Source organism: Carica papaya, chromosome 5, assembly GCF_054855325.1.
Source record: "Carica papaya isolate Zhongbai chromosome 5, ASM5485532v1, whole genome shotgun sequence".
Lineage (NCBI taxonomy): Eukaryota > Viridiplantae > Streptophyta > Magnoliopsida > Brassicales > Caricaceae > Carica > Carica papaya.
In genome coordinates, this window is record NC_142313.1 from 41,358,864 (window position 1) to 41,373,790 (window position 14,927).

A 14,927-nucleotide genomic window follows, 5' to 3' on the forward strand; every position below is an offset into this window, starting at 1 on the left:
TATTTTATTAAAATAATTATTTAATTTACTATATCTATATTTTATTGAATTTTTCAGAAAAAATAAATTAAAAACGAGATTAAAAATAATTTTAAAAAATATGTGAAAATTTGAGTTCGATTGTTGTTTTTAGAAGAAAAATTAGAAACAAATAGTCAAAGTGCAAAAAGAGAAAATTTAGCCACGTGGGACGGCCCAGTCAGCAGTTTCGACAAACAAGAGCACGTCGCATGTAAAAACACGCTAACATCAGTGCCACGGGAGAGGCCTCGCGGGCGATCCGGGTGCCCAGCGATTCGACGGCAAAGGTTCGATCCCACGTGCGTAAATGGCTCAAATTCGTTCCCCTTTCAAGCGCGATCGGACGGACGAGATCAATCACAATGAACGATCTAGATTCGTTTCTTTCTTAGCACTGATCGGACGGACTAGATTAATCATGTTGAACAGTCCATATCAATAAGGGATGGCTATAAACACCTCGCGTCACAGGGAAACCTAAACCCTAGACGTCAGCCCCGCCAGAGAAGAAGAACCACGCACACTGGAGCCACTACCGACCATAAAAAAAGTAAAATCTCTCCCTACCCATTCGGAATTGGATTCCGAACATCCTTATAGCCAAATCGAAGCAAAAAGAACGGCGGTTGAGTTGGAAATCACAGGCAAAGCGCATCGAAGCCGCCATGGCCAAAACCCAAAAAATTTCTCCGATGAACCCCTTCCCACTTTCTGTTTTACGTAATTTTTTCGATCATTGTATTCACCGTTTTTTTTCGTGCAGGTCAACTGAAGAAGGAATCTCAGCCGCAAATGAAGACCAACGGAGCCGTCGCACCTAGTGACCCCCCACCCATAGGTTCGGCCTTTTTGTGATTTTTCGGTCAACCGAGACCCCATAACATACTTTTTTTAAGGATACATGAAAAAAGAGCCAAAACCAGTCAAAACCGGCTAGGTCGAGGCGAACTACCATTGTGGGTGGCGGAGCCGGTGCCAGAGCATGGCGGCGCCACCGTGTCGGAACCCTAAAATTAGCCATAAAGAGTTTTGAATACCGATTTTGAATTTTGAGATATTTTTAGGTACGTGACGAGTGTTTAAAATTTTACAGGAAAAATTTAAGAAATTCGAATCTCTTTAGTTCTATCTCTTCACTCCTCATCTCACTCACTCACTTGAAGACTGATCGAATGTGGATATTAGAAGCGCGTAGTCCTTCACCACTTTACTCCCTCAGCTTACGCTTCGCACCTAAAGCTATGCCCTTAGTCCTAATCTCCTACTACTTTGAGTATAACTAAAGCACCAACTAGTACTCGTTATGTAACGGCCCCAGAAATTAAAAGAAAATGTATAAATTTATTCTAAGTGTGGAAGCGAAATAAAATAGATTATGATTTAACATTCCTTACACAATAACTAAAACGAATTAAACATATGAAAGAATAAACTAACTAAGAAAAATACTATGAATGAATACTATAAGGGAAACTAATAAATTCTTAGGTTTCTACTCGCCGTCTTCCTGCAGAACGGGCTCGGGAACCAAGTCCTCCTGATCTGAAATGGTTAAGTAAGGAATGAGCTACACTACCCCAATAAAGACATTACACTATCTCACTGTCATAGAAGTAAAGTTTTGTAGAAAACAAAAACGACCAATGGAGCATAATTTATAACAAACTCATTTATCAATAATAAAAATATTTACTGTCCACTTACCTCAGTGAGATTCATGAAAACAACTTATGAGAAACCATAACATCATAAGATTATGCATACTCCGTAACATAACACATATCACACTCTTGTATTTCAATCATCAGGCAACAAATTTCCTCTTTTATCAGCCTACTAGTATCCATGGAGATCCATAAGGGGTCCCCGCTACACGTGAACTATTCACATTAATAACTTAATTTTAGGACCGTCCCCATACCCCGTCCGGTATGAGCGCTAAAACCATAAACCTCAATACCTCATCCGATATGAGGGTGAAATGGGCCGTTTCCATACCTCGTTCGGTATGGGCGCCAAAACACATAAAGTCTCCATACTCTGTCCGATATGAAAGACCACATTTCCGGTAGGGTTCTGTAGCACCCGGAAAGGAGGAGGAAAAAAAAAAAAAAAAAAAAAAGGAGGGGGGGCCACGTCAGCAGCCACGTCAGCAGGCCCGGTCAGCAGTCCCGGCCAACCGGGGCCTGCCACGTGGCAAGATCGCGTCACTCCAAAAGGAGCCACGTTGGCGATCCGCGTGGGTGCGATCCGACGGCCCAGATCAATCGCGCGATCGGACGGCCCAGATTCAAACGCACGGACGGCCCAGATTCAATCAAAAACGAACGGCCCATATTAAAATGAAATGAACGGCTGTGATCAAAAGGCAAGGGGTTATAAATAGAACCCCCACACCAGACCACAAACCCTAGCCGCCAGCCGCTCGCCGGAGAAGACGAACCAGAGGCCGACCGCCGCCACCCGCCGCCACTCGCCGCCGCACCGGGGAAATTTTCGACCGCCGATCGAGGTAAATTTCATACCCCCGACTCGTTTTTCCCCACTGATTCCTCCTATGGCCAAATCGAAGCCGAAATCCCGGCCAAACGGCCGGAATACGCGGCCGAAGCCCAGCGGCGCCGCCGCGCCCCCTCTCGGTTTTTGCCTCCGACGAGGCCCTTCCCGGCCTCCGTTCGATGCAATTTTTATATCACCGTGATCACCATTCTTTTCTCTACAGGTTGACCGAAGCCAAATCACCAAAACACGAACCTCGCCGGAGAGTCGCCGTACCCGAGAGCGCCGCCGCCGGTAAGCTCCGCTTTTCCGTGATTTTTTGGCCCCCCGAGGGCCCTAGGGTTGTTTTCTGACAAGGACCAATGCGAGTGTGGCCGAATTCGGCCAAAAACGGCCGAAAACAGTCAACCCGAGGCGACTCGCCGCCGCCAGCGGCGGCGCCGTCGCCGGAGCACGGCGGAGCCGCCGTGCCGGAGTTGCGATTTGGGCCGAAAGAGGCCCTGGGCCTAATTTGGATTTTTTTGGAACACGTGCAGGTACTGTTAGTGTGTTTCAGTTCCCCGGGAAAAATTTAGGGAAAATTAGGGACAGCCTGCAGGCGCACTGTGAATCGTATTCGGATCCCGAAAACAAGTAAGGACCCCTCACCCTATTTCCTATCACGGTATTAAAGTTCAAAATGATAAAACGGTATTTCTTGAATTAACGCATGTGTGAAATTGCTTAAGGTTGCTAATGGAGCCCGAGTCTAGTGTGATTGATGATTTACTGTTATTTGGCATGTTTTACACTGTTTTACAGCTTTAAATGCATTATGGGGTTTGATGTGTTCATTTTATAGTTTCGAATGCATATATTACTGTTTTATTAATTATGGGTTGAATGACTGAAGAACTGATACTGTATGTTGTCTGTTCGGCATGAATTACGATTTGATTGTTTAAATGTGAATTGATGATGCTTATTGAGGAAAAAGGGAAATGAAACATTGTATAGACTGATAATTGTATGACGGGGTCAGCCTGACTAGATATCCTGGGAGATGGTGGACGGACCGGGTCCGTAGGGAACCCTACCGGGATTGTGGTCTCACATGCCGGACGGGGTATGGAGATCTTATGGTTTTGGCGCCCATACCGGACGGGGTATGGGGACGGCCCGTTTCACCCTCATACCGGACGGGGTATTGAGGTTTATGGTTTTGGCGCCCATACCGGACGGGGTATGGGGACGGCCCGTTTCACCCTCATACCGGACGGGGTATTGAGGTTTATGGTTTTGGCGCCCATACCGGACGGGGTATGGGGACGGTCCTGGAAACTGATTATGAATGTTAAAGGTTAACGGGTAGCAGAACCCCTATGGACCCCCACGGATACTAGTAGGCTGGTAAATGAGAAAAAGATATGTTGTACAATGATTGAATTACAAGAGGCGTGATAAGTGTTATGTTTTACAGCTTAGATTATTCAATGATTATGATGATGTTATTGTTTTTCTCATATTGTTTCCATAAATTCCACCAAGGTAAGTGGATGGTAAAGGTTTTCATGTTAATAAACGAGTTTGTTGTAAATTATGCTCCATTGGTCTTTTTGTGTTTTTCTACCCACCTTTATCTCCGTGACGGTGAGATATCGTGATGTTCTTACTGGGCTAGTGTAGCTCACTCCTTAATTAACCATTTCAGATCAGGAAGACATGGTTCCCGAGCCCGTTCCGCAGGAGGACGACGAAGGGGATGCCTAGAGACTCTGTAGTCATACGCATAGTTTTATTTTCGAGTTTTCTTTCTTAGTTAGTTTAACCTTTTATATTTTAAGTACGTTTTTTATTTTTCGTGTAAGGGATGTTAACTGAAATTTTGATCTCGCTTCCGCATTCGATATATTTAAATACTCATTTCTTTTTTTTAATATTTTCCGGGGCCGTTACAGTTGGTATCAGAGCCAGGTTTCCTCGGACCCATCCCTTACACTATAGTCCTTTAAAGAAATACTCACCGATTGGTCGTTACTCAACCATTCCTTGTAAATGCAGGTACACAGAAATGAGGAGAGGAAGGCCCCCACTAAACCGAGCGGCCCAAGATAATTCGCTTCGGGAGGATTTGGACAGATTATATGAGATGGTGGAAGCTCTCGTAGCTGCTCAGCGAAGGCAAGAGGAGAGAAGGGAGTTACCCGGACCTCCTCCGCTAGCGCAGGTTGAGCCCCCGTTACAGCAGGCTGATCCCGAGCCACCCCGGCAGGAGCCTGTTCCTCCACAGTACCACCCGGCACCACAGCCGCGGTACGACCCGGTACCACAGCCACAGTACCAACAGGTACCGCCACAGCATATTCCAGTGCCCCCACCCCATCAGCAGGCGCCACCACAGGGTCCCCCAGTTCACCCTCAGCCGGCCCCAGTTCCTTTACCTCGGGACCCCGCTCCCTCCTTGATCGACCCTAGCTTCATAGAGAGGTACAGGAGACTGAACCCTTCTACTTTTTCGGGGGGATCCTCTTTTGAAGAGGCCTAATACTGGCTGGCGGAGACTGAGAGAGCCTTTGAGACCTTGGGAGTAATTCCTGAGCAGAGGGCTGCCATTGCCTCCTACATGCTGGTAGGGGAAGCAGTACGCTGGTGGGAGCTCAAGCGGGCCACCCTGCCTGTACCAGTTACTTGGGAGCAGTTCCTAGCGGCTTTCCATGCGGAGTATCTCCCTAAGCACATCCAACATTTAAAGGAAATTGAATTTGCTCAGTTGGTCCAGGGTAATATGACAGTGTCGGAGTATGCCCGTAAGTTCCTGGAGCTGGGCCGACATGCCCCGGAGACATTGTTGGATGAGGGCCGAAAGGCCAGGAAATTCCAGTGGGGTCTCCGCCTGGCGATCAGACAGCACTTGTTGGTGATGGAGCTCGAGACATATTCGGCAGTCCTGGCAAAGGCGCAGATCATAGAAAGGAGCTTCGACACCCGCCCTCAGCTAACAGGAAGTTCCCGACCTTCAGCCCCGCTCCGCAGGCCAGCGCCTACCATGCCTGTCCAACCCAGTAAGAGACCCAGGCCTGCCGTTCAGGGCCCTCCTCAGGCTATGGGGGCAGCTCGTGGGAAGATCTGCCAGTACTGCGGCAGGGATCATGGGGACCGACCCTGCTACCGCCTCAACAACACCTGTCGCATATGCGGCAGTGCCCAGCACTATGCGAGGGAGTGTCCTAGGAACCAGAATCAAGGGAGACCTCCAATCCAGGGCAGAGTTTACAACCTTACCCAGAAGGATGCCGATGCAGACCCGGACGTGGTACATGGTATGTATACTATCTCTGGCCACATTGCTCATATTTTGTTTGATACTGGTGCATCACATTCTTTTATTTCACATGTTCTTGCTTCCAAAATTTGTGTACCACCTGATAGACTTGATTCATTATTGTTTGTATCTACCGCTGGGGGGGAGACATTACTAGGAGAGGTTGTCTACAGGGCATGTGCCATGGAGATAGCAGATAGGAAATTGAGGGTAGACCTGATAGGGTTAGACACAGGGGATTTTGATGTAATCCTAGGAATGGATTGGCTGGCGGCGTATCACGCCACCATAGACTGCTTTAATAAAAAGATTGTATTTAATCCTCCCAACGAGGAGCCATTTACAAGTTAATAAAATTATTCGGTACTGATTCTCCCTAATGACAAATTCTTTCCTTCTTAATTCCCAGTGCGTTGATATTGTATTTTCCCTAACTAGGTAAACCCAAGAAGGAAGTTTGTATCCAAGAGATTCCAGTAGTCCGAGACTTTCCAGACGTATTTCCGGATGAACTGCCCGGTCTACCAGGGGACAGAGAGGTCGAGTTCACCATAGACTTACAGCCAGGAACCCAACCCATCTCGGTAGCTCCTTACCGAATGAGCCGCATCGAGATGGAAGAGCTAAGGAAACAAATCACTGAGCTACAAAACAGTGGCTTCATTAGACACAGCATTTCCCCATGGGGTGCCGGGGTTACTTTTGCAAAGAAAGGAGATGGAACGTTGAGACTGTGTATTGATTATAGAAGGATAAACAAGGTAACAATTAAAAACAAGTACCCTCTCCCCCGGATTGATGACCTTTTCGATCAGTTGCAGGGTGCACAGGTCTTTTCTAAAATAGATCTACGATCAGGTTACCATCAGGTAAAAGTGAGAGCAGAAGACATCCCCAAGACGGCATTCCGAACCAGGTACGGACACTATGAGTTCCTGGTTATGCCGTTTGGGCTAACCAACGCCCCGGCCATCTTTATGGATCTAATGAACAGAATCTTCAGAGAGTTCTTGGATAAATTTGTCATCGTGTTCATCGATGATATCTTAGTCTACTCAAAAAGTAGAGAAGAATATGCTCATCATCTTGCCCAAGTCCTCCAGGTACTCAGGGAAAAGAAGTTGTATGCAAAGTTGAGCAAGTGTGGATTTTGGCTCGAGCAAACCGCCTTCCTAGGACATGTTATATCTAAGGAAGGGGTGTCGGTGAACCCCGAAAAGGTTGAAGCGGTACTTGGTTGGAAAAGGCTGACAACAGTTAAGGAAATTCGCAGTTTCCTAGGGATGGCGGGTTATTACCGCCGGTTTGTCGAAGGGTTCTCCAGTCTAGCGGCCCCTCTAACCCGACTCACAAAGAAGAATGCAAAGTTTGATTGGAATGAGAACTGCGAAAGGAGTTTTTCAGAATTGAAGAAGCGACTGACTACTGCACCCGTGCTGGCTCTACCGAGTGGATCAGGAGGGTATACAGTTTATAGTGATGCCTCCTATCTGGGCCTGGGTTGTGTCCTGATGCAGCATGGAAAGGTTATAGCATATGGGTCTAGACAGCTAAAGAATCATGAGAAGAACTATCCTACCCATGACTTGGAGCTTGCCGCAATCATACACGCCTTGAAAATCTGGCGCCATTATTTGTATGGAGAGACCTTTCAGATCTACACCGATCATAAGAGTTTGAAGCACATCTTCACTCAGAAGGATCTCAACATGCGTCAGAGAAGGTGGATGGAACTCCTCAAGGACTATGATTGTGACATCCTATACCATCCAGGTAAGGGCAACGTAGTAGCCGATGCCCTCAGTAGGAAGAGTGCAGGCACCCTAGCCCATCTGATGGTTTCGGAATGCAGGTCCATTGGGGCCACGCAGCAGGTTCGACTGCAAGATCTGAAGAGGGCCACATGTTTGAGCCACCTAGCAGTCCAACCCGAGTTAATCCAAAGAATAAAGGAAGCCCAGTCAATCGACCCCGCCCTAGTAAACCGCAAGAAGGATGCAGGACAGGGAGTGAACTCAGAATTTCAGATCTCTGCCGACGGATTGATTCGTTTCAAGGACAGAATGTGTGTCCCAGACGACAATGAATTAAAAAGAGACATCATGACAGAGTCCCATAGTTCAAGGTTCGCCATGCATCCAGGAAGTACAAAAATGTACCAAACTATGCGACCCCGATTCTGGTGGAATGGGATGAAGAGAGATATAGCCGACTTTGTATCTAAGTGCTTGGTATGTCAGCAGGTCAAAGCAGAACATCAACGCCCAGGGGGGTTGCTTCAGCCTTTACCGATTCCAGAATGGAAGTGGGAACACATCACCATGGACTTCGTATCGGGACTACCCAAGGCACGATCGGGACACGATGCCATATGGGTAATTGTTGACCGACTCACTAAGTCTTCCCACTTCCTGGCCATCAGAATGACTGATTCGTTGGACAAGTTGGCAAGAATGTATGTCCGGGAAATAGTCAGACTGCATGGGGTCCCAGTAACAGTGGTATCCGACAGGGATCCCAGATTCACTTCTCGGTTTTGGAATAGTTTCCAGCAAGCTATGGGAACAAAGCTGTCCCTCAGTACTGCCTTCCACCCCCAAACCGATGGACAATCAGAGAGGACAATCCGTACGCTGGAGGATATGCTCCGAGCTTGTGTCCTTGACTCCGGAGGCCATTGGGACGACCATCTACCCCTGATAGAGTTTGCCTACAACAACAGTTACCAAGCAAGCATCGGCATGGCCCCATACGAGGCGCTATACGGGCGTCCGTGCAGGTCACCGATTTGTTGGGAGGAAGTGGGCGATAGAAGATTGTTTGGCCCGGATTTAGTGGAAGAAACCACGTCCAAGATAGTTAAGATCAAGAAGAACATCCAGACAGCTCAGAGTAGGCAAAAGAGCTATGCTGATACCCGGAGGAGAGACCTGGCCTTTGAGAGAGGTGACCGTGTGTTTCTTAAAGTCACCCCCTTCAAGGGAATTAGTAGGTTCGGCAGAAGGGGAAAATTAAACCCCAGATACATTGGACCCTTTGAAATCTTAGACAAGATTGGTACCACTGCCTACAGACTTGCACTGCCCCCTGAGCTCTCCCGGGTTCACAATGTGTTTCATGTATCTATGCTGCGCAAGTACAATCCGGACCCTTCTCATGTCGTGGCTCATGAACCGCTTTCACTCCGAGAGGACTTGTCTTATGAAGAAGTACCGGTCAGTATCACGGACCGAGAAAGCAGAATACTCCGTAACCGGGAAATATCATTTGTAAAAGTCTTGTGGCAGAACCACACGCCTAGGGAGGCGACTTGGGAGCTGGAATCAGAATTTAGGGCCCAATATCCTCATCTGTTTGATCAAGAGTAATGAGGCAAATTTGGGGACCAAATTTCTTTATGGGGGGGAGAGTTGTAGCACCCGGAAAGGAGGAGGAAAAAAAAAAAAAAAAAAAAAAAAAAGGAGGGGGGGGCCACGTCAGCAGCCACGTCAGCAGGCCCGGTCAGCAGTCCCGGCCAACCGGAGCCTGCCACGTGGCAAGATCACGTCACTCCAAAAGGAGCCACGTTGGCGATCCGCGTGGGTGCGATCCGACGGCCCAGATCAATCGCGCGATCGGACGGCCCAGATTCAAACGCACGGACGGCCCAGATTCAATCAAAAACGAACGGCCCATATTAAAATGAAATGAACGGCTGTGATCAAAAGGCAAGGGGTTATAAATAGAACCCCCACACCAGACCACAAACCCTAGCCGCCAGCCGCTCGCCGGAGAAGACGAACCAGAGGCCGACCGCCGCCACCCGCCGCCACTCGCCGCCGCACCGGGGAAATTTTCGACCGCCGATCGAGGTAAATTTCATACCCCCGACTCGTTTTTCCCCACTGATTCCTCCTATGGCCAAATCGAAGCCGAAATCCCGGCCAAACGGCCGGAATACGCGGCCGAAGCCCAGCGGCGCCGCCGCGCCCCCTCTCGGTTTTTGCCTCCGACGAGGCCCTTCCCGGCCTCCGTTCGATGCAATTTTTATATCACCGTGATCACCATTCTTTTCTCTACAGGTTGACCGAAGCCAAATCACCAAAACACGAACCTCGCCGGAGAGTCGCCGTACCCGAGAGCGCCGCCGCCGGTAAGCTCCGCTTTTCCGTGATTTTTTGGCCCCCCGAGGGCCCTAGGGTTGTTTTCTGACAAGGACCAATGCGAGTGTGGCCGAATTCGGCCAAAAACGGCCGAAAACAGTCAACCCGAGGCGACTCGCCGCCGCCAGCGGCGGCGCCGTCGCCGGAGCACGGCGGAGCCGCCGTGCCGGAGTTGCGATTTGGGCCGAAAGAGGCCCTGGGCCTAATTTGGATTTTTTTGGAACACGTGCAGGTACTGTTAGTGTGTTTCAGTTCCCCGGGAAAAATTTAGGGAAAATTAGGGACAGCCTGCAGGCGCACTGTGAATCGTATTCGGATCCCGAAAACAAGTAAGGACCCCTCACCCTATTTCCTATCACGGTATTAAAGTTCAAAATGATAAAACGGTATTTCTTGAATTAACGCATGTGTGAAATTGCTTAAGGTTGCTAATGGAGCCCGAGTCTAGTGTGATTGATGATTTACTGTTATTTGGCATGTTTTACACTGTTTTACAGCTTTAAATGCATTATGGGGTTTGATGTGTTCATTTTATAGTTTCGAATGCATATATTACTGTTTTATTAATTATGGGTTGAATGACTGAAGAACTGATACTGTATGTTGTCTGTTCGGCATGAATTACGATTTGATTGTTTAAATGTGAATTGATGATGCTTATTGAGGAAAAAGGGAAATGAAACATTGTATAGACTGATAATTGTATGACGGGGTCAGCCTGACTAGATATCCTGGGAGATGGTGGACGGACCGGGTCCGTAGGGAACCCTACCGGGATTGTGGTCTCACATGCCGGACGGGGTATGGAGATCTTATGGTTTTGGCGCCCATACCGGACGGGGTATGGGGACGGCCCGTTTCACCCTCATACCGGACGGGGTATTGAGGTTTATGGTTTTGGCGCCCATACCGGACGGGGTATGGGGACGGCCCGTTTCACCCTCATACCGGACGGGGTATTGAGGTTTATGGTTTTAGCGCCCATACCGGACGGGGTATGGGGACGGTCCTGGAAACTGATTATGAATGTTAAAGGTTAACGGGTAGCAGAACCCCTATGGACCCCCACGGATACTAGTAGGCTGGTAAATGAGAAAAAGATATGTTGTACAATGATTGAATTACAAGAGGCGTGATAAGTGTTATGTTTTACAACTTAGATTATTCAATGATTATGATGATGTTATTGTTTTTCTCATATTGTTTCCATAAATTCCACCAAGGTAAGTGGATGGTAAAGGTTTTCATGTTAATAAACGAGTTTGTTGTAAATTATGCTCCATTGGTCTTTTTGTGTTTTTCTACCCACCTTTATCTCCGTGACGGTGAGATATCGTGATGTTCTTACTGGGCTAGTGTAGCTCACTCCTTAATTAACCATTTCAGATCAGGAAGACATGGTTCCCGAGCCCGTTCCGCAGGAGGACGACGAAGGGGATGCCTAGAGACTCTGTAGTCATACGCATAGTTTTATTTTCGAGTTTTCTTTCTTAGTTAGTTTAACCTTTTATATTTTAAGTACGTTTTTTATTTTTCGTGTAAGGGATGTTAACTGAAATTTTGATCTCGCTTCCGCATTCGATATATTTAAATACTCATTTCTTTTTTTTAATATTTTCCGGGGCCGTTACAGGTTCTCTATAGACCCGGTCCATCCACCATCTCCCAGGATATCTAGTTAGGCTGTCGACATTATTCATTTATCAATTCACATACATTTTTCTATTTTTCTTAATCCCAATTATCCAATCAAAAATAAATACGTAAACCAGTAATAGACACCAAACAAGGCAACACAACATCGGATTCACAATAATTCAAACCATAATAAATGAAACCGTGATTTATGCATACGAAACTATAAAATAAACACGTCAGGCACCATACTGCATTTAAAACTGTAAAATAAATTAAAAAATAACTGACCGAAAAATACATCAGATTCGGACTCCATTAGCAACCTTAATTAATTATACATATCTATGAATTCACAACAAACCATTTTATCATTTATTAAGCTTTAATATCATAATAGAAAATAGGGTGAGAGATCCTTACTTGCTTCGGAGTCTGAAATTGAATTCTAACTGCGCATACGGGCAGTCCCTAGATTTCCTAAAATTTTTTCTGAAAACTTAAACACACTTCCGGTACCTGCACATGTCCCCAAAAAATTCCGAATCAGACCCAGGGCCTTTTCGGCCAATTTCAAAATTCCAGCATGGCAGTGATCAACCTTGGGTTAGCTGTTTCCGGCCGTTTTCGGTCGAATTCGGCCAAACTTGCATTGGTTCCTGTGATAAAACACCCTTAGGGCCCTCGGTGGGCCAAAAAATTCCAGAAAGCTGAGATTTACCGGCGGCAAAGCTCTCAGGTGCGGTGACTCCTCCGACACGAGTTGCGATTTGGTATTTTGCTCCGGTCAACCTGTAAAGAAAAGGACGATGGTCATAGTGGTATAAAAATTATATCGAACGGGAACCAGAAAGAACCTTATCGGAGGTAAAAACTGAGGAAATTTGCAGCGGCACCGCTAGACTTCGGCGGTGTTTTCCGGCCAATTGGCCGATGGTTTGGCTCCGATTTGGTCACAGGGAGGTTCAGCATTGAAAAACAAGCCAATGGAGAAATTTTACCTCGTTTGGCGGCCAAAAAATCCTCTGGTGCGGCGGCGGGTGGTGGCGGCCGGTTCCTCCGGTGGCTGGGTCGTCTTCTCCCGGGAGGGTTCTGGCGGCTAGAGTTTGGGGTTGGGTAAGAATGCGATTATTTATAACCTTTCTCTTTTAATCTGAGCTGTCCGTCATGATTTAATATGGACCGTCCAATCGCGATTAAATTAGAAATAAATCTGGGTCGTCCATCGCGATGCGATCTGGACCGCCTGTGCGTGATCAAATCTAGACTGTCCGCACGCGTGAGATCTAGGCCGTCCATGCGCGCTTTTGATCTGGGCCGTCTATGTGCGCGGGAACAAATCTGGGCCGTCCGATCGCGCGCACGCGGATTGTCCACGTGTCTCCATCCCGCGTGGCTTCCCACGTCAGCATCCCTACCACGCGGCGTGTCCTGGTTGGCCGGGGCTGACGCGGCTGCTGACATGGCTCTATTTTTCTAAATTGTGTTTTGACCCCTGATTTTTTATTTCTTTTCAAAAACACTCCCATAATCCAAATTTTCACATATTTTTCTTAAAATCAATTTCAATTAAATCTCAAAAATAATTTTACCCCATTTTATTATTATTATTATTATTATTATTATTTCTATTAAATTAAATTAAATTAAAACTTTATAAATTAATTAATAAAATAAAACAAAATTCTAATAAAAATTAAAATAAAATAAAATAAATTTTGAATGTTTCACGTTATGAGGCGTGGTACATAGTGCGACGTCTTGAAACACCAATCTGAGTAAAGATCACTCACTTTATTCTTCGTTATGGTAAATTAACCTTAACGATATATAATTTTATATTTTTGTGAAAATTTAGAAAATTTTAAAAATAATTACAGGTCACTAATTACTTTTTATTTTTCTGTACTGTCCTATTTATTTGTTATCGTATTGTACATGTTCTTAAATTATAGTTTCAATAGTTCTATCGATTTATCTAGTTTATTCGGTTATCTGCTGCTCGATCACTTGTTATGATAAACTATATCGTCTATATAAATATTGTCTAATTGATCTGTAAATATAATATAAGATTTTAGTATGCGTTTGTTGGTTATTTTATTAATGAAAATATTTATGTAAAGGACTTACTGGGTATCCAGGGAAAGGGCAGACGGTAAATAGGGAACCCTATCGTGAACATTACCTCAGTTAAACGGAACTAAAAAGTCATTTAACAGGAGATATGTTTTACCTTCATACCGAATAGGGTATCGAGGCGATGGAATGTTTAGTGTCCATTACTGGACGAGTTATGGAGACGCCTGGCTAATTTTTAAAATTGGATATTGGGTTCACGAGTAGGGAGACATCCCTATGAACCTTTAGGGGTACCAATAAGCAAGTAGGAAAGAAAAGTTATTGTCTCACGTTCTCTTATGTATAAAAATAAAAAATGGTATGAATATGGGTCTTCATAAGTTATTTTTTGAAAAATATGTTACGGTAAGTATCAAACAAACGTCTTTAAGTTAAATTTATTTAATTGAAGCAAAGACTCCATTAGTTATTTTTCTGATTTTTACCAATCTTTAGTTTTCTGTATTTGTGATTAGTGTTATATTCTTATTAGGTTAGTGTAACTCACTATTTTATTAATCATTTCAGATCAAGAATACTAAGATCCAGATCCCGATCAGCAAGAGAGTTGTGAGTAGTTCACCACTCGGACTTCCTTTTAGTGCTAGTGAAGGTTGTCGTATGATACTTATTTATTCGTTCTTTCTTTTTATTTCTTTAATTACCGTTTGTCTTTTAGAATGGACATTCCCGTAACTTTATTGAGCATTCTAAATTATTATATAAGGAATGTAAACTCTAACTATATTATTCGTTTCGACATTTAAATTATAAATTAATTTTCTTTAAGGTTCCGGATCTTTACAACATTAACCAGTTCTGGCTCCATTAGTCATTTTTTTTAATTTTCACAAAATACACAATTATCGATTTATTAGGTCTCGATTTACTATAACAAGGAATAGGCTGAGTCATTCTTATCCAGATCAGTGTTTGAAATCCCATGCTACCTACTGTGCCTCTTGACAGTCCCCGGATTGTCTAGATTTTTTTTGCAGAAATTAAAATATGAGTCACGTACCTAAAAATACTCTAAAATATCAAAATCGATCTTGAAAAATATTTTTGACCAATTTTAGGGTTCCAGCACGGCGAAGCCACCATGCTCCAGCATCAGATTTGCCGCCCACAGCGGCGGTTCGCTTCGAGCTGACTGATTTCAGCTGATTTTGACTCGTTTTGGCCGGTTTTACATGTACCCCTGCAAA